Raw genomic sequence first — 23,429 nt, forward strand, 5'->3', positions numbered from 1 at the left:
GGCAAGTGTCCCTTATACTAATCCCATTCCTTAGGGCTCTTAACTCAAGACCTAATCATCTTCCAGACCCAAGCAGCTACCTTGGAGTTAGGGATGGGTCATAAGCATTCAGATCAAGCATTATGACCTTGGTCCACCAAAATCCATGTCCTTTTACATACAAAGTGTATTCAGTCTATCTCAACAGCCTCAAAAGTCTTAACTCATACCAGCTTTCACTCCCAAGTCTATTTTGAATATCACATAAATCGATAGGGATGAGACTCCAGATGTGATTTATCCTGTGGTAAGTTGCCCTCCTGTGGGCCTTTGAAATCAAGTATGCTATATACTCCCAAAATACAGTGATCTGAGAGACCCAGCACAAACATTCCTGATCCAAAGGAGACAAACAGAAGTGGGGGTGGGGGGAATGTCCTGGGAAGGTTTCAAACATAATAAGGGAAGCAGCAATAAATCTTAACTCTTTGAAAATCTTTGACTTGTCAGTTTTGCCTTCCAGGTCCACTGGGGCAAGAGGTCTTGCCTTCTGGCCTCACCAGGGTGGAAATTCTGCCCCTGAAGGTTGGCTATGCAGATCTGGGCTCTCAGAGCCTTGAGAGGCCCTGCCCCCACAGCTCTGCTATGTGCCTCAGTTATCATGACTAGACTCATATTCCTGCACACTCTTAAGGTAGAAACATGTGCTGATGGCTATACTGATTTGAAAGAAACCCTATGTCCGTGGCCCAGGTGGAGACTGTTCTAATGAGGCCTCCTGAAGCAACCCTACCCTGCTTGGTTTCCTACCTGGATCGCATTGCTCTTTGGTTCTGCTTTCCAATCTAAGTTCAGTCAGCCACATTTCTGTACTTTCTCTTGGTACAGCAAACACCATGCAGATGCCTGTAGCAGGAATCTTAAAAAGTTCTTATTAATAAAATCAAACCTGAGGCCAGTTATTGGGGTGAAATGCTGGAAGATCAGAGAGACAGAACAAGCCACAGCTAACCTCACCTGGCCAACTTCTCAGCTGGTCTTGTTTCCTCAGACTGGAAGCCTCTGTGTCCTCATATCCGAATGGCTCTCCGCTGAACTGTGCTGCTAGAAGCCTGAAAGCTTAACCAGCCAAATGCTTCTAGTTTCTGGTCCTCATGCCTTATATATCTTTCTGCTTCTACGACCACTCCCTGGGATTAAAGGCTCACTCTCTGGGATTAAAGGCATGTGTCACCATACCTGGCTGTTTCCAGTGTGGCCTTGAACTCACAGAGTTCAAGAGGGATTTCTGCCTCTGGAGTGCTAGGATTAAAGGTGTGAGTGCCACCATTTTCTAGCCTTTGTATCTAGTGGCTGTTCTGTCTATGACCCCAGATAAGTTTATTAGGGTGCACAATATTTTGGGGAACACAATACCACCACAGACACACACTGGAGTTAGCACTTGAGGTTGCCAAGGAAAACATCAATGGACTACTTGACCCAAAGCAGTACTGCAGAAATGGTCTTTTCTTCTGTATTGCTCTGTTCCTAGGCTTTTACTCTCTGGATCTGTGATTAGAAGGACATCATCTGATAATTCCCCAGATGGCTTTGGATTGTTCTTCTTTTGTCCTGCACAGTAGATCTGAGCTTCAGGGTGGATGGATGACTTTCTTCTCCATTCTCTTGATGTGTTCATCTGGGTTTGGCTGGACTGCCTGACCCATGCTTAACTCCCTAGTAAGTGGGTACATCTGTCCTCTTTCCGAAATAAGCTTTCTATTATTTTCTCTTATGCAAAGGCTGAGAATTTCCAAAAATTTTGACTTCTGCTTTCTCTTTGATTAACAATTCTGTTTTTAAACCATTTTCTTCTCCTCCTACTGTACAGTGTTCTCTCTTCTACAATGTACTTCTGGCTGTGTCTTTTGATAGAAAAGGCAAATGTTCCCTCTTAGACCCCTTTTACAATGGCACTAACCCTATTTGTAAGAGCTCTGTCCTCATGACCTAATTACCCTCCAAAAACAGTATCTTAAAATGATCGTCTGGTTAGAGTTTCATCATGAATATACTTTATAATTTAAATTTTTCTTTTTTGAGATTTTCATATACAAGTACAACATTTCTACCCTCCTACTCCCTCAGCAGCCATTGAGAGCCTGTAGCTCTTTAACTAGGAGTGAAGTCTGGCAGGATTGTTCCTATCTGAGTGAGCATGTTGACCAGTGTTGTCATTATACAGGTATTGTTCAGGCAACCACATTGTTGAGATTTCATGTAGATTATATTCCTGGCATGGCTAGGAGTCACACTCTAGCAACAAGTGTCATGGTACTCTGACCCTTACAGTCTTTTCACCTTCTTTTCCACAATGTTTCCTGAGTGTTAGATGCAGGGGTGATAGTGTAGATGTATCAACTTGCCTTGGTCACCTCAAGTCACGTATTCATTTTTACTAGCTATTGATCTGTGATAGCCTGCAGCTGCTACAAAAAGATGGAGGGGCAGCTCCTCTTAGCTGTATATAAGGGTAAGTATTTAGAATACAGCAAGAAATTATATAGGAGAATGGCAGTAGCAGGTTTTCTTCAAGGGGTATATGCCCTCTCCAGTTACGGGTAACTTGGCTGGGTTAACAGCACCAGACGGTGTCAAAGGAGGTGCAACCTATCCCTCCCCTTTTCCCCAAGCTCCTTTCCCTTACCTTTGTCAGGCCTTTGGGATGGCTGTGACGGTTCAGCATTGGTACACTCTGGGTCTGAAGGGTGTTTACAGTTGGTGTGTCCTCCATGAGATACCTGGAAACACAGTTCCATGTTACTGGGATTTAGCAGGTGTAATTGGGAGCCACACCACGGCATCCCTTTGTAGCTAAGCTGCCCTTGATTTCTTCTTAGTGTCTATGTACATGTCATTATACCGAGTCACTCTTTTCCTTGAGACTACATTATTTGGATGTCATTTGGGATAGAATCTAAGTGATGCATCCCAGGATTGTGCCCAGCCACACCATGCTCACGTTATTCACATGTGCATCCTTCGCTTCAACACACTCTACCACGCACAGGTAATGATGTCTCCTTCCTTTCCCCCTAGATTTGCATGTTTGGCATTTGTTCAATGTGTCTCAGACATTCCTAGGAATTAACACCAACTTTTCATATCGTATTACAGCTCATCTTCCCAAATTATGTTGAAGAAAACTTCCTTTTCTCCACAGGCTGAGGAATAGACTTGTAAAGCATCATTCTCCTTAAAAACTTAGAATGAGGGCAGTGGTTCAGAGGTTGAACATTTGTGTGGCATTTGTAAGGACCTGAGTTATAACCCCAAAGAACCACATTAGTATGTAAATAAATAAATAATCAACAAACGCTATTTTATAATACAATGTCCAAATTTATATTCTAGATATGTAAGAGGGTTTCAAGTCAACTACATTGTATCTCTTACAGATGCTACAATCTAATATTTAAATTTTAAGGTGAACCTTGCATTTACTATTTATAAACCCTGCCTCTATATATTTTAATTTTGGATTCCAGACAGAAATACTTTTGTTATTGATACCTGTTTCGTATACATGATACACATTGACCCCAGGCTGCATAGATAAGACAGAGTAATTAGAGAAGTAAAATGGTCATATTGAGAATTTTACTAGGAAGAGTAAACAATTCTAAATATGAATATTTTTAATTATAGAGACTCAAAATAAGTAGCATGTAATTATTTACTACTGAAAAAAAGAAATTGACATATCTGAAAGCATTGGGACAATTTCTAATGTGTCTCTCTGAGTAATTGTTAAGTTGTGTGTCTAAATATATCTGTAGGCACAGATAATATTCAAATGACACAATTGACAAGCCAATGTAAAGGAAATATGGACAAATCTAAACATGAAAATTATCCTTCTTAAATAGATGCTACGAATTTTTACTTTATTTGGTTTTATTTTATTTTTTAGTGGAAAGGAGAAAGGGGAGATTTACTCCCCTTGGCCACACTGGGAAGAGGGATAAAGAAATCCAGGGAGCCCCTGAAGTGAGATCAAAGTTTAAATGGAGGGCCAAGGGTATGCAGGACTGAGCAATCCCAGTCAAGGTGTGGTCCTGCTTCAGAAGGGAAGAGACAAAACTAGCTTGAAAGAGGAGTGATTCGTGAATCTGGAGATGTCAACAGACCTAACGGGAGTCCCTGGATGGATGGTGAGCATGAGCTGTAGCTTGAACTCCAGCAATAAGCTTTATAAAGAAAATTATAAAACTTATGTTGTTATAGTAATGAGTGTACAATGAATTGTTAGATTACAATATTTGAAGTCACCAAGAAAAACTAAAAAAGAAAGATGCACAAAATTGAGAGTGGCTTGACAATGTCATAATAACACAAATTTCCACAACTCTATCTCTACACTCAATATAAAAGTTCAGTAATATTTTTGTGGCAAAAAAAAAAAATTAGAAAAGCAATGATTTAAGAATAGGTAAGATATTTTTAGTGAAAAAAGAGATAGCCCATGAAATATCAAGACTCACTATAAAACTAAAATATTTAAAATTATGTGGTGCTTGGAAAGGGAAGAAAAACTAGTGGACCACATTAAAGAATTCAACTAAAGGATGATTGACATGTGAAAACTTCATAAGATCTGAGGGGAATCCGAAACTTTCTAAGGAAACTGGTTTTTCATATGGAAAATAAAAACAAAGTCTTGCTTTAATATAGATAAAAATATATATTCTGAGTTGATTAAACCCCCCTATAAAAATCACAATTTAGATTTTTAAAAGGAAGTGATGTAATTATAGTATAAACTGAAAAATAAAATAAATAGATTTTATTTTATGTATTTATTTATTTTTTGAGACAGGGTTTCTCTGTGTAGTTTTGGTGCCTGTCCTGGATCTCGCTCTGTAGACCAGGCTGGCCTCGAACTCACAAAGATCTGCCTGGCTCTGCCTCCTGAGTGCTGGGATTAAAGGCATGCACCACCACCACCTGGCAAGAAATAGATTTTAAAAGAGAGTGTACTAGATTACTTTCACGACTGCCTTGTTTCAGTTTTTATTGTCAACCTTATACAAGACTCTCCTGGGAAGAGGGAATGTCCACTGGGGGATTGCCCAGTTCAGACGGGCTTTGGCCATGTCTGCGTTTGTGCTGTTAGCCACTGATGCACTTGCCTTGCTTGTTACTGCAGAAAAGGCTGGTGTGTTGCTAAAACTGAAAGATAATTAACGGTGTGGCTCAGCACTAGAACTGTTCAACATTCTTGGGAAGAAACTAAGCATGTGGTGTCTAGTCAGCTGTATATAAGCGAGTCCTTTCTAAAGGAAACCAGAGAAAAGAAACATTCGTTCACATCATATCTAGATGGGAGATAATCTACTGGATGAGGAGGTGTGTGATGTGTAGGAAAGTCCTCTGACGTAGTTCATTTCTTCAGTACAGCATTCCTTCAGGACCTGCAGTTCACTTTCTACACTTTCAGTAACCTGGTGACAAATGTGATCAGGAAATAATAAATAGAAAATTACAGAAATAGGAGTTGAGGAGATGACTCAGTTGCCAAAGTGCCTGCCATGTAAGTATAAGGACATGAGTAGATCTCTACTGCCCACCTTAAAAAAACAAAACAAAACAAAAAAACAGAGCTGGGCTTACAAGTCTGTGTATATTCACACCCAGTGCATGCTTGCCACAACCACATGAACATACACGTGTACCACAGATACACACAAACACACACACACACACATACACACACATTTGAGAAATAATTCTTAAACTAAAACAATTTAAAAGCTTTTACTAAAGCACTGTGTAATAATAGTTACTGTTAAATCTATGCTGAGTCTAATTTACAAAGTTTATCATAGGTATATGCAGAGAGGAAAAATGCTTACTCAAGGTTTGGTGCTCTCCGTGGTTAGAGCCATGCACTGGTTGTCTTGAAAGGTGCCCCCTCACTGAAGGGTGTGATCGTGACACCAAACGATCTGTTTATACCCCCAAACTTCCAGTACTTGGAGGGAACCGGCTCGGAGCAGCCACTCATAGAACTCACTCAAAAGCTGTGCTCAAAGGGGCATCTTCACCCTCCAGTCCAACTTGTGTAACAAATTGTGACTACCCGCATTTTCATGTGGCTTATTAATTCTATAAATTAAAAAAAAATTAAGTATTTAAAAGTAGTAAAATATCAAGAAAATTTAAATGGGCAGAATTTGCATATAACTCTCCTTCTCTTCTCAAATTCCCAAGAGGTTAAAGTTCAAAAGGGATAACTTTGTAGAACTCAAGTTTAAATGAATAAAATCTAGACACTATTCTTTTGAGTGAAATACAAAACCGAAGTTCAGAATTTCTGCCCCTTATGACTGACACAGTGCACCCTTGTGTGTAATGTGGAGAACAGGGCCACCATCGTCTCTTCATGCCAGAGCTTCAGTGACAGCCAAAGATGACAACACAGCCCTCTACTTCATCCTTATAAAGTCTTCCAGCAACAGGGTCACACTGCTTACTCACCTTCAGCCATGCCCTGGTAAATGATTTCCAACTAAGATGAGCCACACACATGGACTATTATTATACTTACTGAGGAGGTCAATCCTTCCTTCACATTCCTCCCTTGCCCAATTTGAGGCCATAGTGAGTCGGTTCTGTTTTACTGGATGGGCTACCATCCCAGGGCCAAGTCTGTAGACCTATGCTCTGGAGGTACTAGGCATCCTCAAGGACTCTGGAACACCAGGTTCCAATTACTGGCTTGAAAATATGGCTAAATATTTATTGGGAAAGTTACATGGAACATCACATAAGCAGACTCACCTAGCGCACATCTGGCCAACCTGTGTTCAGACAGTCCTCTCTAGTTCTGGATCCTATCATCCAACCTTGAGTTGCAGTAAATTACCCAAACAAACATTTCTGGTGATCCAGGGTTATGTTCTTTATGCAGATCTCCTGCACATATCATTTAGATATGCTCTCAACATTCCTGTGATAATTCCTCTCAATTATTCCTGTTCACACTCAACAACTCTTAGGGTTATTTTGGCAGATAATATGCTTTGTACCATTTTAATCATGCAGCAGTCATTAGCATATTCTTTACTTTTTATAACTATGATTTCTCAGAGCTATCATTTATTAGGTACTAAATAGTCCAAGTATATATGATTATTGGTTTTGTTTGCTTTATTTTTGATTTGTTGTGATTATTTTTGTTTGTTTGTTGGTTGGTTAGCTTTGTTTGTTTGGTTGTTTAGTTTTTGAGACCAGGCCTTTTTCTCATCAGAATCCTAGAGACCCAGAAGGCTCAGGTTCTACATCATCTCAGAACTCAAATAACTACATTCTCCCTGTAGCTAGGTGGTTAAGAATAGGTGTTTAACTGTAGTTCTCATGAATCTGGATGACAAGTTTTCTTAGTTTTTCTAGTTCTCTGAAAACAACAAATGTAATTTATGTCTCAGAGTCCTTGAGTCATCTGTAATAAGTCAGACAAGGCCAGAACTTAGAACAGGCGGCATAATGTACTTAATACAGTGATTAATTGCAACAGAGCAGTTGTAGACTGAGCCATTCCTCAGCATCATTATGGCTTCTCTGAGGGTGGCCTTATGTGATATAGTCTGCCTGTCACTCAGTTATGATTTGTAAAGTCTGGTTGCACTAGAACAGCATAGCATCTCAACAAATATCTAGGTGTCCACACCCAGATGACTGTACACATGGTTCTGATGTATACAGTCATGAGCTAGGGAGAGTCACAACTCATCAGGCTTATCCAGGTACTTTGATTTTAGAATACAAAGTTGCCCAGATGACAAGTTTAGCCTCATTGAAAACATATTTCATGTTATAAGAACAATTGCATTCCAGTCTCTCATGTTTGTTTTTCTAAATATTCCCTGAGATAAAGTCCATACTTGGCACCAGAGTTTTCCATAGCACCTGGGGAAATGCTAAAGGCTTCATCTTATCCTACTGTGTAGCCTTTTTGTACCTGGAAAGAACTAATTGTCCTACAGCTTCACAGGGACAATGTCCAGATACTTGTTTCTTCTTTTCTGTGGAATGTAGACAATGAATTTTTTTAAAATCAAAGTTCACAGCCAATAGTTATGAAATGACTCATACAACGGACATCTTCCTGAAGTAGAAATGGACAAGGAGAAATAGAAGAGAAGATACATGCTTGTTCTCTTCTTAGATATATCCTTTATTTGCTGCGTATTAGTTTAAGCAGATGCAGTGCAGATAAAGACTCTGAGTAGATGACTTATTTCCTGTAAAATGACCACAGAACACACATGTATGTGAACAGGAAAGGAAAGAAAGCCAATAACAGGTTCTATACTAGTGATCAGGATTCCATTGCAGGTAACTGAGGCTCCATTTTCCTGTGGCTTCTTGAGATACTATGTGGAATGCACCACAGAGGGAGAGAAGGGCTGGTTATTTAACCATGTATTCTGGTTCCTTGCTGTTTATGATGATATTAAATCCCAATATTTCAATATTTTAGTCTATAGACTGAAAAAAAAATACCCTAGGTAAGAAAAGCTCAGAAAGTAATAGAAGCATGATCCAGACATAGTAGTACCCACCAATGATCCCAGCACTTGGGAGACTAACAAGGTCAGATTGGAAGTTGGGAGAACAGACTGGGCTACATTACAAAAGGTCTGTAGAGCCTGGTATTGGATTCGTTGGTAACTGCTTGAGGCTCCATAGCTTTTGATGAGTCAGTCAGTTCTTATCCCAATTCTTATCTTAGCCCTCCAGGATGCTATAAGAAAATACCACAGACTAGGAAGTCTTATAAGTAGCAAAAATGTGTTTGTCACTGCTCTGTAGTGTGGCAAGTCTAAAATTAGGGCACTAGCAGAATCTGCGTCTCCTGAGAGACAGGCTTCTTATAGACTACAATCTGATCTCTCTCACTTCACAAGGAAGAAGACATAGGAATGTTTGTGAGGTCTCTTTTATAAGGACACTGTTATGGTTTGGATATGAGAGATCCCCTAAAGTTTCATTTGCCTGGACACTCAAAGGTAGTTATAATTTGGGAGGTGATGGAAACTTGAGAAGGCTGGAGGTCTAGCTGGAGGAATTAGATTCAATGAGGTCACTGGGGATGGGTCATTGATTATATCCTATTTCTGGCCCCTTTTCATGGCGAGCATCCATGAAATGAGTGACCTCTGCCACATTCTCCTGCTGCCATAATGTTATGCCTTATTAGGGTCTTAGAACCAATGGCGCTAAGGACTGCAGATTGAAATTCCTGAACCCATGAGTCAAACAAATAGTCTTTCCATAGAAGTTGTTTTTTTCTCAGGCATTTGTCTCAGTGACTAAAAGTCTGATTAACACAGGCATCTATTGCCTTAGTGAGGGCTTTACCTTCATGACCTACTCATCTCTCAGAAGCTCTACTGCCTAAAACCATTGCCTTGGGGATTTGGATTTCAACATGTTAATTTAACAGGAACACATTCAAACCATTGCAATCCTTCAGTGGTTAAGCAATCAGGCACTTTTGAAGTATGTATAAAGTTGACTCTGCCTGAAGTGTCTGCACTCAGCAGCCACCTTAGGAATACAAAGATGGCTGAAGATCCAATTTGATTGCAATATGGTATAAACCTTGATATATATTTTTTGGAAATGCTATAGGATTTCTGGAACTTAAATCTTCAGTTTGTTTCCTACCATAAGGAGAGTTGGGTTACCTTAAAACCATGTGTTTTCTATCTTTCAATGGTCTGAAATAAGTTTTATCAACAATACTCTGCTGTGTTCTAGCAGAAGAGCCATTCTTCAGAGAGTCCTTATGCAACTCTTGTCTTAACAGATGTATGTATGTGGATCAGTGGATTTTCCCAAAAACCCATGGGTGTTTCTTTGAAGATGGCTGTGGCTTACATTTTGTTTCCTTAGCACCAGTAGTTGTTCAGATTTTTTTTTATAAGATGCTCAGCTCAACTCTGTGCCTGTTTAGTGAAAGATTTCATTTGCTCCTTACTTGTCATGTTTTACTGAAACATGGTCTATTACATGTGAAACAATCTTGTTATGTCATAGACCTGTCTCATACCCCCACCCCCAAAGACCAACCTTCAAGTCTTTGAGCATTCACAATGTCCAAAGTAGTTGTAATCTTGACCACTTTTTGTCATTGTCCTTAGAGCCTCTGACTTCTTCTGGTGGAAACCTGTAAACCACATATTACCACTAAAGAATAATTTAGTACATACTTATAGTTGTTCTAGTATACTGGTCCATTGTCTCAACTGTTTCAGGGCCTTAAAAACTTCATATATACACACATGTTTCAATTTTATACACATAAACTCATTTATTTTAGCAATGATTTTCTTTTAAAAATATCTATCATCTATCTATCTATCTATCTATCTATCTATCTATCTATCTATCTGTCTATCATCTATTTATTGTGTGTGAGGAGTGAAGATATCCACAGTGCTTATGTGAAAGTCAGAGGACATCTTTTGGGAGTTGGTTCTCTCCTTTCACCTTATGGGTTCTGAGGATTGAAAAGTCATCAGGATTGGCAGTGAGTGCCCTTACCTTCTGCACCATCTCATCTGCTCCAGGAATGATTTTTCTGTGTAACTTTTTGGCTGGCATAAGATTTTGTTATGGATATCTTTATTTTTTCAAATATATTATCAGGTTTTTAAAATAGAAATTTTGACCCTCAGAATCCAAACATAACTTTTGTGGAATTCTAAATTTGTGGATAATCTAACTATTCTTTAATCCAATCAGTGTGTGAGGGTAATCTATCAATCCTTCATTATAGCTCAGCTGCCTGGTTCTAAAGGCAAATGATATGGATTTATCAGGAAAGTGAGTTCTGTGGACTAATGATCCTGTCTCAAGTACCAAATACTCATATTATTAGTGGTGTTAAAAACGATCTGAAAAGAGTATTAGATTAGCCTGCTATGCATCTGATGACATAATCAGGTTTAGTTACAAAAATAATATCCAATCTCCCCTCTCATTTTCCCGTCTAACTATGTAGCTTTAAAAGGGGCAGCTGTGACTCCTACACTTCTGTAAGGGAACCCCTGAGATGGCCATGTATATCAATCACTCCATGTATATCAGTCAGACACATGCATTAAAAGGCTTATATTTCTGTCAGTCATTACTCCAGCACCCTTTATCTCCTTTAATCTGCTAGAATGTCTTGCATAAGAGACAAAGGTTGCTAAAGATTTACAGAAACTCTCAGCTACGAGCATTCCCTGAATATGGTCCTGCCCAGACCACAGGTTCGCGTGATTTTTACAGAGGTCTCTGTAGAATCTAAAGAAAGAACACTTTCTAATAATATCCACCCCTCTGAAAACAACTGGAAAAGACTTTGGAAGAAACAGATCTAGACATATGGTTTCCATATTATTAACCACCTGCTTCCCTGAGCCATAGTCACAGACAGATAAGACTTTTCATACAAGAAGGCACCCAGAAAACAAAATCCTCAGGCCTTATTTTGCCTCATAACATGTTTGTGTTAGTTCTATTGCTCCAATATGGTAAGAAATAGTATTAAAATGTTGTAAATTATGCTTGTGAAGGTGTGGTTACAATTTGTATAATGTGTATGAATTGTTTTTAAATGAAAAAATGTTTACTCAAGTTTATATTTATAAGCATGTACATTAAACAAAAATGGACAAGGTTTGGAATAAAAATATAAGGGAAATAATTTGTTATCTGACAGTATGCAATTGTGGTTGATTGTTTTAGATAAAAATATTTCAGTTATTATTATAATTATAAATATATAACAAAGATAAGTGAGAAAACAAGATAGCATTCTACTCAAATAAATCTACTTGATCATAACTCAATGTAAAGAACAACTCCATACATTTAAAATGTGAATGGGTAGAGAACAATTTATATAGACAAATTTTGAGAAATTTCCGTGAATAGGAAATATCTTAAAACATAAATTGGGTAAGTTACACCACGACTTGTGTGACTGTGTCAATTAATCAAAAGTTGCCTCAAATAGCTTTTCAGGGTCTTTCAAGATGAGTGGTACTACTCATATATCTATGAGTAAACGTATATATAACTGTGGAGCTATACACTAAGAGAATCCTTTCCAAACTGTTCTCTTTCTGGTAACAAGAAAAACTGTCTTCAAATATTCCTTATGGAAATAATTTTTCTTATTTTAATATTATACATTTTAAAGAGAATTCCTGCTGCTTGTACAAGATAATATTTAAAATAACCTTTGACCTCTGTTGCATATTATCATCATTTTCTCACAAGAATGACCCCCCTTACTCTAACCCTCAATATCCTACATCATCATTTGTAGATTGTGTCATTTGTAATCATAAACATCTTTGTCAATCAAAATTCAGCTTTCCAAGGCTTTAAATACAGTGTAATAAATGAAGTAAGAAAGTAGGCTTTGTGAATACATTATCCCCTGGAGTCAGACTATGTCAATGTAAACTGCTGGGAAATATGATGAATAGATAAATGTTATATATTGCCTGTTAATAATTCTCATGTCCTATGTGCATGAACTTTGTTAATATTCATTATTATTTACAAAAGAGAATGAAGCAAACATGAATAATTCAAATAAGGCTTTGTACATTCAATCAGCTAACACAGTCCCAACTCTTGACACTTTTCAAAATAATTAAATTAGCTTGTGGCACAGATGACATTCTTGGGTAACTTGGTATTTTATAAAGACGTGTTATGTTGCTATAGGATTGGTCTGTTCAACACATTTATGACACTTTAAAACAAGATGTAATAGTTACTGATGGATCTATAATGTGCCAAGGAAGATCCTTTGGGTATGTTGCAGAATCGATGAACTAGACATCACAACTACAAAATGTTACCTGCGGAAACTGTATGAGAATCTTAGTTATGCAATTCCACATGATGAACTATGGATGGTGTTATTGACTCTTAGGCTGCTCTGTTAGTTGCTTTACTCAGCTAAGAACTCAGCACAGAGACAGAGACCCTTTTCACCCACTTGAATAGCCTTACTGTGCTTAACAGATACATTCTGGTGCATACATAGCTACAGAAATTGAAACTTTCAAAAATACATATATCATTGCAGGAAAAGCATAAACCTTTACTTCATTCTTGATCATTTACAGTCATTCAACTCCTAGCCTTGATCTTTTAAATATTTGTTTCAAATTAGCTACAATATGCACTGCTGAATACTGGAGTGTTGACAATGGCCTTATGGGACAGTGAGTCCTGTTCTGCTCTCTGAAAGGCTGATGCTAACTATCTAGTCATAAAAGGGACACAAACTTTTAGGCTGATTTCTTAATTGTGGTGATGTGTTAGACTTGATTTTCCCTGTAAAGCACACTTTATTTTAGTTTTATATAATCTTTCCTGTGACTATTTGTTCATACACTTGTGTGAGGTTAATGTAAATTAAGTTGCACACAAGGACTCTACCCACATCTTTGTCCTCAAAACTGTTCTGACAAATCAAAGTGAGCAAAGAATCCGAGCGGGAATTCCAGCTAGTGATTTCTCCCACCACCCATACTCAGCCTGAGAACTTTGTAATGGAGTTTCTAGTGAAATTTCAGAAATATTATGGTTATACTTGCTATGGAATGAAATAAAAGACCTTACATATAAGTAATTAAAATCAAGACTGTTCTTCCAGCAACATTTCAAACATGAAAATATTTGCCTTGGGTGTGGAAATAATGCATGAATAGGGATGGAGGTGAGACATAATATTTTATATGTAAAATATATTATTATTTTATTATAATCTTAACAATGTTGTTTTGACAAAGATGAATATTAAATGAAAAGATTGTAAAGGGCAAAATATTATTGTAGTTCTTAGAAAATAATGTCAATCCATCTCAGACCTTATGCTGTGTTGTCAGTGTACATTCAATGCATGTACCAAACACACAGCGATCTGTTTTAGTGTCTTTGATTAACTGAAGAATGACTTTACAGTAATAGACCTCAGCCATTTAAGTCATCTCAGATACCAAATGAGTGATGCTACCAATACTAGAAGGTAAATTTCTTCCTTGGAAAGCATACTGGAATTGTAAATGAAGTTACCATAGCCTGAAGCTAGAGAGCTCCATTTTGCCTTTTCCTGGCTTTATTGTCTTGAGCAGGACATCAAACAGACAGCTGTGCAGCTCCAGCTGTGAGACTGATGTGGCAGGACTGAGGACAAAAGACAGGACAGACGGACAAGAGGGAGAGAAGTGCCCTAAGCATCAGGATAATTAAGGAGAACATTATCGTGCTGGCTTAATTGGATGGATGTTTAATTATATTTCAGAGCTGGAATTTCTAAATGAGTTTGGAGTCCTAGGACCTTTTCCTTCTGGTAAAATGTTTCTAGCTAATGAAGAGCTCCCTCCCCCATTCTTCCTTCACATCTCTCCCTTCAAACAGACCAAGAAGGGTTCTTAGAAGTCATGGAAACGTTTATCTTTCTAGAATTTCCAAGAAGTATATTTAAAATTACTTTCTCTCAACATTATTCATGAGTTGAAAAATCTCCAAGATGTGCCTATAGAGATGGCTCATTCAGTGGTTAAGAGCACTTGCTGTTCTTACAGAGGACCCAAGTTAACTTCCTAGCACCCACATAGTGGCTCACAGCCCTCTGTAATACCAGTTCCAGGGGATTCTACACCTTCTTCTGGCCTCTAAGGACATGAGGCATGAGAGTAGCATACTGGCTTTCATGCAGGCAAAACACCTTGCACATAAAAGTAAATCTTTAAAAAATCAAAACTCTTGAAGATAAGTTAATATTTAGGAACAGCATCACTGAACAAAGAACAGCCAGATAATTCTATCTACCAAAGAATGAAACAGGTTAAAAGTTTGGATTCCAGACTTTAAATGTCCATAATTATTTGACTGTGTATTTGTATTATTTTGGTATTGCTAGCAATTGAAATGCAATAGTGTCTATGAACCAATATTCAGAAAACAATATGTTTACTGGTAAAAGTTTGCCTTATTCGTCTGCTTTCTCTTTCAGTTTTAAAAATCACACTTGTACAAATATATTTACTCAGGATGATCAGATAAATAAAACACAAAGGACTTTGATGTATAACAGATACACAATACTTTGCCTTTTGATGCTCCACAAATGATTATTGCACTCCATTTTAATTAAATGATCTATTTCAGACAGACTTGTGTGCTTCCTCCTGGGAACTTTTGTACTGAAAGACTTTTCTTCCATCCAGGTACTATCATGTATTCATTCATCTATATTCTCAATATTCTTTGTGTGTGTTTCTAGTTTGTAGCTAGTTTACTCATTCATCAAACATTTAATGAGTACCTATTATTAAGCAATAGAAACTGTGTTGGTCATTCTATGTATTAAACACAGCCTATATTGTACAAAGTGTAATTTCTTATATAAGGAATCTTACCTGGGTACTCTGGATGAGGTTTGTAAGGTTCTCTTTAACTTATATATGGTTTATCAATAGATTCGTGATTATGTATGTATAGGAAATTACCAACCAAGACATTTTCTATACTATTTCAACAGATTCTAAAGGAAATGAGCAGTATCCAAAAATATAAAGCTATTGATTCTATGTAAAAAACAAATAACAAGTTGATTATAACAGATTGTGAGTGTCCTGGTTAGTTTTATGTCAGCTTGACATAGGCTAGTGTCATCTGAGAGGAGGGAGCTTCAGTTGAGAAAATGACTCTATAACATCAGACTGTAGGCAAGCCCATGGGACGTTTTCTTAATTAGCGATTGATGTGGGAGGGTCCAGTTCATTGTGGGTGGTGCCATCCTAGGGCTGATAGTCTTGGGTTCTATAAGAAAGAAAACTGAGAAAGCCATGTGGAACAAGCCAGTAAGCAGTGTCCTCCATGGCCTCTGCATCAGCTCATGCCTCCAGTTCCTACCCTGGTTGAGTTTCTTCCCTGACTTCCTTCAAGGATGGTTTATGATGTAGAAATGTAAGCCAAATAAACCCTTTCCTCCCCAAATTGTTATGATCATGGTGTTTCATCACAGCAGTAGTAGCCCTAACTAAGATAGGCTGCATAATCAGTGATAAGTTGGAGGCACACATACAGATATGAAGATTTCTAATACAAGTTAGAGAGATGATGGAATGGGAGAAGGCTTTCAGCATTCTTTCATATAGGTGCTATCAAATTTCTGGAGCACTGTTGTCTACTCCCATCCCTCACCTCTTGTCCTAGAGACTGACACATATGGTCTTAGTGAAACTACTTGATGAACAGTTATCAGTCCATCAATGGCATCTTCCATGCTTAAACCAACGCACAAAACCAATACGATCCCTCTATTTCATAAATGCTGGAGATCCATTCCCAGACTGCTTCCCTTCCTGACTCACCTACTCTCTCTAGCTGAGCTCATGTTCATTCATGGACTTGAGGAGCATTGTTGCATCACCTCTCTGCCTGCACCTCAAATTTCCCCATTAAGATTCAGATTGATCCATCTTGTTGTCTACTTCATACATATGTAGTATGTCCTTATATATACGTGGAACTTGATGTTCCATTGATAGTTTCTGTCATGATGTTCAAAACTGACCTCATTTTCTCCTCATGAACATATCAAAATAATTTTTATAAGTTAGAATAAAGAGGCAGAGTTATGAGTGTTAGATTTTAAGGAGATGTGAATAAAAAACAAGACTACAGAGGCTGTGGTGGTGACTTTTATAGATATTGATTTGTGGCTTTTATAGATATTGATTTGGTCTCCATGAGATTCAGCTTAGTTTAGCTCTCAAAGAAGTGGCAGAAAATTTAAAGAGGTAAAGGATCATGAAAACAAGTGAAAGGCAGAGAGGTGGGGGCAGGATTCTTTAAAAAAGAAGTATTCAGTTGCCACATACATAGAGTCCAGGAAAGATTAAAACAACAACAAAATGGTTTTTATCCATTGGTTTCATCCATGAGTAGAATGGTATTTTAAGAAAGACAGATCTCTTTGCTAAGGAGAGATGTTTTGAGGCACTGGTTGAGCAGGTAGCTTCGTATTGTTCAGTTAAACTGTGCTTATCAATGATCTCTTCAAGAGTGTGTCCTAATGCAAATAGGCGGGTGCGTGGCACTTTAGCCCTCAGCCATTCAAAGCTTTCCTAGAGACTAGTGGGTGCAACCTCCAAAGGCCTGAATAAATGCATGTGTCATCATTTGTTGTCATGTAGGGAAGGAGGCAAGAGAACTGGACTGTGAAATTTTCAAAAGGAGGGAAAAAGAACATGCCCTAAACATCTTTCTGTGCCATAGAATCTGATTCCAGAAGTACGTGATTAAGATCCTGAGTTATATAGAGGTTTCCATGGTAAGAAAATTAACATTTTCCTTGAACCAGGAAATAACATGAATTGCTAAATGGTCTTATTAATAGAAAAATGGAGCCAAGTATTGGGGTGAATGAAATTGAGAGATCAGAGAAGCAGAAAGAAGCCAGCCACATTCTTATCACTAGGAAGTTCTCAGCCAAGAGAGAGAGAGAGAGAGAGAGTTCCTGTTTCCTCAGACTAAAAACCTCTGAATCCTCACTGGAATGGATTTCAGCTGAACTGCTGCTAAAAAAAAAAAAAAAAGCCTAAAAGCTTAAAAGCCTCTAGTTCCTGATCCTCACGTGCCTTATATACCTTTCTGCTTCCTGCCATCACTTCCTGGGATTAAAGGCATGTGTCTTTCCCAAGCAAGACATGAGGTCTCAAATCCTGGAATTAAAAGTGTGTGCCACCATGCCTGGCTCTGTTTCCATTGTGGCCTGGAACTACAGAGATCTGGATGGATCTCTGCCTACAGAACAGTAGGATTAAAGGCGTGTGCTACCACTGTCTGGCCTCTACATTTAATCTAGTGGCTGTTCTGTTCTTTGACCCCAGATAAGTTTTATTAGAGTATACAATATTGGGGGACAGTGTATCACCACACCAGGGCATCAAAAGAGATGATAATACTGTATTTATTAGTTAAATTATCAAAAACAACTTCTTAAATACATGCTTTAAGATCTCTGGGGTTTACTATAACAAAAATGTATTTCTTGACCCTGTCACAGCTCAAGCCAGTCAAATATTAGCATGTGACACTTTTACCTACCACAGGCCTCCTATTACTTCTCTGTTGTTTTGTGGTCCTTCACTTGCAAGCATAAAAGGTTCTCTAGTCATACTTGCTTTGAACCCAAACTCACATACTTCACATCTCTTCACACCTCATTGGCCAGAATTAACTATGTTTACCCAGTCCAATTTCAGTGGAAGTTAGGAAATAAAAAATGCATGTAAAATATTTGCTGAACATCAGTGATCTCTGTTGTAGCCCGTCATTGTGGATATCAATGTATTCATCCCCTCTCAAGGTCCTAGCAGTGTCCACCTTGAATTAGAACCTTAAGGTAACATCTGCCAGTTGACCTTCCGTAAGTTACAAATATGGTTCCACATAAATTAGGAAATCTCTGAAATTCTCTGTCTCTTTAACAGCATGTGCATACTCTATAATATAAGAGGGATAGAATAATTACAATAAACTCATCCCGAAAAGAAAACAGGGAAACTTGCTTCAGTCACTGATCTGTAGCAGTTCTGAAATCCTCCCAGGAAAATCCTATGAGACATTTCTATTCAGGATAAAGAACATTTCTTGATTTTTCTTTGCTGCTGCTCTACGGGGAAACCATATTCTCATGCAGCATTCTTCATAATGGCTGTTTTCAGTCATGAGTTTGTTCTTCTACATTAGGAAATTGCTCTTTTCATAGTTATGTGGCTTCCCCTTCCCCTTGTATTACCAAACTGAAAATTCAGTCAACTATTTCATCTACAGTCACATTACAGTCACATACTACCATTGTGTAACAGGCATTCTACTTCAACCTCAGAGTTCAATCAAGAGCCCTGGTGAAACCCCTCACAGCTCCTCAACACACCAACATTTCTAAATTTAATATTACAGTCCCTTAAAATTGTACTATTAATGGCAGGATTGACTGTATACCAGTTACACTAACCGTTAGACATCAACACACCAAATGGATGTGCCTCCCACATTAGAACAAAAATGTATTATTGGAGGAAGTGTGCTGGAGATGAATTTCTAAAGCCAAGTCAAAACTAATCCCACCTCCAAATTCTCAATCTCAGTGTATTAACACAGCATCATGTGCCTATTACTAACTTCACAGACTACAAAGGCCGGGCCACTCTACTGAACAATTCTTCATGTACTTCCTGTCTTAGACACTCAGGTCACTCCCATCATACAGTTTTGCCCCACGTCCAGCAACAGAAGGGAGAGAGAACGTAAAATGTTAAGAATATGAATTAGCAGACAGGTGTGGTCGTGTCTATCTGCAACTCTCGTATTCAGGAGGTAGAGGTAGGAGGGTTGTCTCAAGTTCCAGGTAGACTGGTTTATGTAGTGAGTTCCAGGCCAACCAGGCTAACACAGTGACAGCTAGTCTTACAAATCAACTAAATCAAATAAAGGGAAATATAGACAGCAACACGCACGTAACTCTAGGGAGCAGAAAAAAACATGGGAGGAGAACACAGAATACTTATTTGGTGAGTCCTCCCTGTCTCGGCCACAACATTTAACCCTTTCTTTTCAGTGGGACACCAGCCCTTGTGTCGACATCTTTAAGCAGCTATGCTAACAATTACATTTAATAATTTTCTGGGCACTTGTAACTTGAGATAATTGCAATTTTGGTGGGAATGCCTTTTGAGACCTCTCATGCAAGGAAGGGCAGGGCTAGGTATTCCTTGTGTCTATGGCTGGGGTGTCATGACAACAAGTAGAAACATACCCCATTTAGTGCCAAGATAAACAAAATTCTCTTGCACTGGGGAGTCAGCTTCATTTTATTAAACACTGAGGGTGATAAAAGCCATTCACTACATGTGAACCTAAGAGACCGGAATCCCCATGGTGTCTGTAAGCAGAAATAAACTGGTATAGTTTTGGGGGGGAAAAAAAAGGTGTCTGCCTTTCATATTAATTTTTTTTGCAGTACTCACAGTTACATAAGATCCAGGAAATGTATAAATTCTCACTGTCAATTATGTCTCTGAGTCATGGGAACAAGACTAAAAAGCCATGACTAGAAAGCATTAAAGATGACTCCATTGAACAAATGTAGCCTCTATTATATTCACCTTCTAAATCAGCTTGATCTTTCACCTTTTTCCATTAAAATTCACCATATCCTAAACAGGCCAAAGTTTGCCTCCCTGTAATCAGTCAAGGATTATGGGAGTATGTTTATGGAATTGATAGAACAGACAATTTAAATCAGAATTTGTAAAATGTAGCTATTTTCTCCATAGCCACCCAATTTTAGCACTTGAAGACATTTGCTGTTAACTTAAATGAGAATATTTTTCTAGCACTAAAAACTTTCCTGGTGTTAAAGAGACTGGAGAAATCCTAACACAGTGGTACGTTGAAGACAGAAAGTTTTTATGACGTGATTGGTGCAGACAGATCTGCAAAGCCTTTGGACTCGAGCTGATTCTTTTTATTTTTCACATGCCTGGGGTGTGTGTGCATCTTATGAGGCTGCATCACCCCATACACCCTTTCTTATCTCCTCCTCCTCCCCATTCCAGCCTCTGTCAAATGTCTCTGGGAACTTCCTGAAGTCTGCCTCCTCCTCTCAGAGAAAACCTGCTAGTCCTGCCTGTGGGATAAAAGGCCACCAACACAATGACAGGGGATAGAGGTTCAAGAATGTAATTGGATTTCTGTAGTTTGGGAAATAATAGGTCTATATTTGTGACCAGGGGACTAGAGTTCTTTGCTGTCCTGTGACACTCAAATAATGAATAAAGTGTCTTACGTGATACCCCAAATTGACATAAAAGAAAACAAAAACAAGTGAGTTTCTCATATGCAGCCTGCATAGTGAAGGCCATTGTTCCCTGGGAACTCCAATCGACACACCCGCAGTGCTGGATCAACTGGCTAGGTCTCGGTTTACAGGCATGAAGTCACAGGTATGACAGTCCCATCCCTTGGGTGATTTTCCTCTTTGGTTACACCGATCTGTTTCCTGATGTACTTGATGTACCTGAATTTAAAGCTATCGGAAGGAAGGAAGGAGAATTCCTGCTCCTACACTAACTGTATCCTCAGAAGATAGATTCTCTCAGGAAAAGTCCAGCAAGCTCTCACAAATGTGTCCCAAACTGCTGGTAGACTGGCAGGCAGCTGGCAGTGCCTTGGCTTATTCAATGTACGGCGGTCAAAACACCTATGAAGCAGTCAGCCAACAATGGCTCCACTTAGCTCTAAAGACAGATCGATCGTAGGAGAAGTTTTTGTGTGCTGGCTGGGATGATTTGGAGAGAAATGCATACCTCTAGAGGAGCATATCAAACAAAAGCAGAGGAAATTTTTAGGAAATAACCCCTTGCTGTGTGCCTGGCCCGGTCATATTTATTCCTGAAACCAAACTAAGCCGATTTGTTCCAACTGGGAAAAAGCACCATTAGCGCCTGGCACTGACCACACATAGTGACTTTTTTATAGGATGAGCAGCACTGAGCTTTGTGGAAGAACTGACTCCAATGTCAGTTTTTTATTTCTTTACTCTCCAACAAACCCTTCTCCCGTCCTTCCCCCAGATCCTGCAGGAAGGAAAGAGGAAAAATAACGACACCACTCGCGTTGGTCCTACGGGGACAGAAGGCTGAGGTTCCTCGATGTGAAGGGAACAAGGAAAGGGTCCAGAAACAGCATCCCCTTCAGTGTTTCTGACAATCTCATTCCTACAAGCTCAGGCTATGGAGCCGACCAGATGGCTCAGTGGGTAAAGGCAACCGTCACCTGTTACCGAGTCTGGCAACCTGGCAAGCTTCCATCCCAGGAACCCACGTGGTGGAGGGAGTGAACTAACTATGGCAGGTTGTAAAGTTGTAATCTAGTCTCCACACATGTGCTATGACACATATCATCTCTTTCTCTCTCTGTCACACACACATACACACACACACACACACACACACACACACACTACACACCACACACAGAATTTTTTTTTTTTAAATCTTAGACTCAAACATCTCCATATGACGACCATAGCCACATAGTCAGGCACTGGGTCATGAACTAAGGAAGAAGATGAACTCTTTGCTCTGCTCTGTGTGGTGACAATAACCAACTTGTTTCTTCTCAGTGATCATCTGTCTGAAGCATTATTATTACTGTTACTGGTCTCTCCTTAACCTTGACCTTGAAGGATGCTTCCATGCTGGAGACTCTGGCAAATGACAGACAGATAGATGCATGGAAAGAGCTCCATGTATAAATGAACCAAAGAAGAGCAACAGAGTGTACCTTACCAGGCCTGGTTAATGCAGGCATTGATTAGACTCTTCCAACAAAGAGGTAGCCTTGGAGAAAAGCACTAGAAAATCTTAGAGGAGGAAGAACCAAAGGATTGGGTGGATGTCTGAGACTTTGTCTGGGGGGAGGTGTGATCCCCATGCAGTGCTTGGGACCTAGGTTTGGTATCTGGTGACGCTGAACTTCAGCTCTAAGAGGAAGGAATCTACAGCCAGAGGAAGGTGCCCCCACTTGCTTTATGCATATGCCAAAGCTTCTCATTTTTTATGAATGTCTTCATTATAATTTATTTAAAAAGAAATTTGTGAAGATCGTTGAGAGATGGCTCAGTTGATAAGTGCTTGCTAACACACAGCTTTAGGACATAAGTTTGATTACAATAACCCATGGAAAAGCTGGGGTATAGTAACATGCTTGCGAGCCCAGCACTTAGGAGGCAGATTTAGATTCAGACAGATCTCTGGAGCTCATAGTTAGGCAGCCCAGCCTAAATCAGCAAGTACCAGATCCTAGCGAGAAACTCTGTCTCAGAAAACAAGGCAGGTGGTTCCTGAGGATAGACACCTGCGGTTGATCTGTGGCCTCCACGTAAACATGGACTCACACGCACCTTCAAATGCATGAACTGGCACACGTACTCACACATCCATTACCCACACCAGCACACACACTCACAGCCACAAGAAATTTGAGATGAAGGCAGGTTTCTCCATTACAAGTATTTATAAAATAAAAGAAAGCGAATGTTTCAAGAAACATTTCTCAGCTCATTAGTGAGGGAAGGCAATGGCTCCAACAACAACGACAACAAAAAAGGTCATGGATTGCATTTGGAATTTGGAAGCTAGCTGCATGTTTATTTCTGGAGTGAAATAATAAATGTGTTGATTTATGCCTGAAGTGTATAATTGATCAGCCAGTGTCTTGAGCTCCTCATCAAAGGAAAGTGAGGAAGCCAACAGGCTTGTGCATTTCTTTTGGGGAGTGAGGCCGCCACCTCAGAGGTTCTGACT

At 39.0% G+C, this 23,429-nt stretch overlaps 1 long non-coding RNA gene across 2 annotated transcripts in view; it reads right to left on the reverse strand.

The window, feature by feature from the left end:
- The window catches only part of LOC131920769 (uncharacterized), a 42,902-nt gene that overhangs the window by 14,288 nt on the left and 5,185 nt on the right, over nt 1–23,429 (reverse strand). The window lies entirely within an intron of this gene.

The sequence above is a fragment of the Peromyscus eremicus genome, chromosome 10, assembly GCF_949786415.1.
Source record: "Peromyscus eremicus chromosome 10, PerEre_H2_v1, whole genome shotgun sequence".
NCBI lineage: Eukaryota > Metazoa > Chordata > Mammalia > Rodentia > Cricetidae > Peromyscus > Peromyscus eremicus.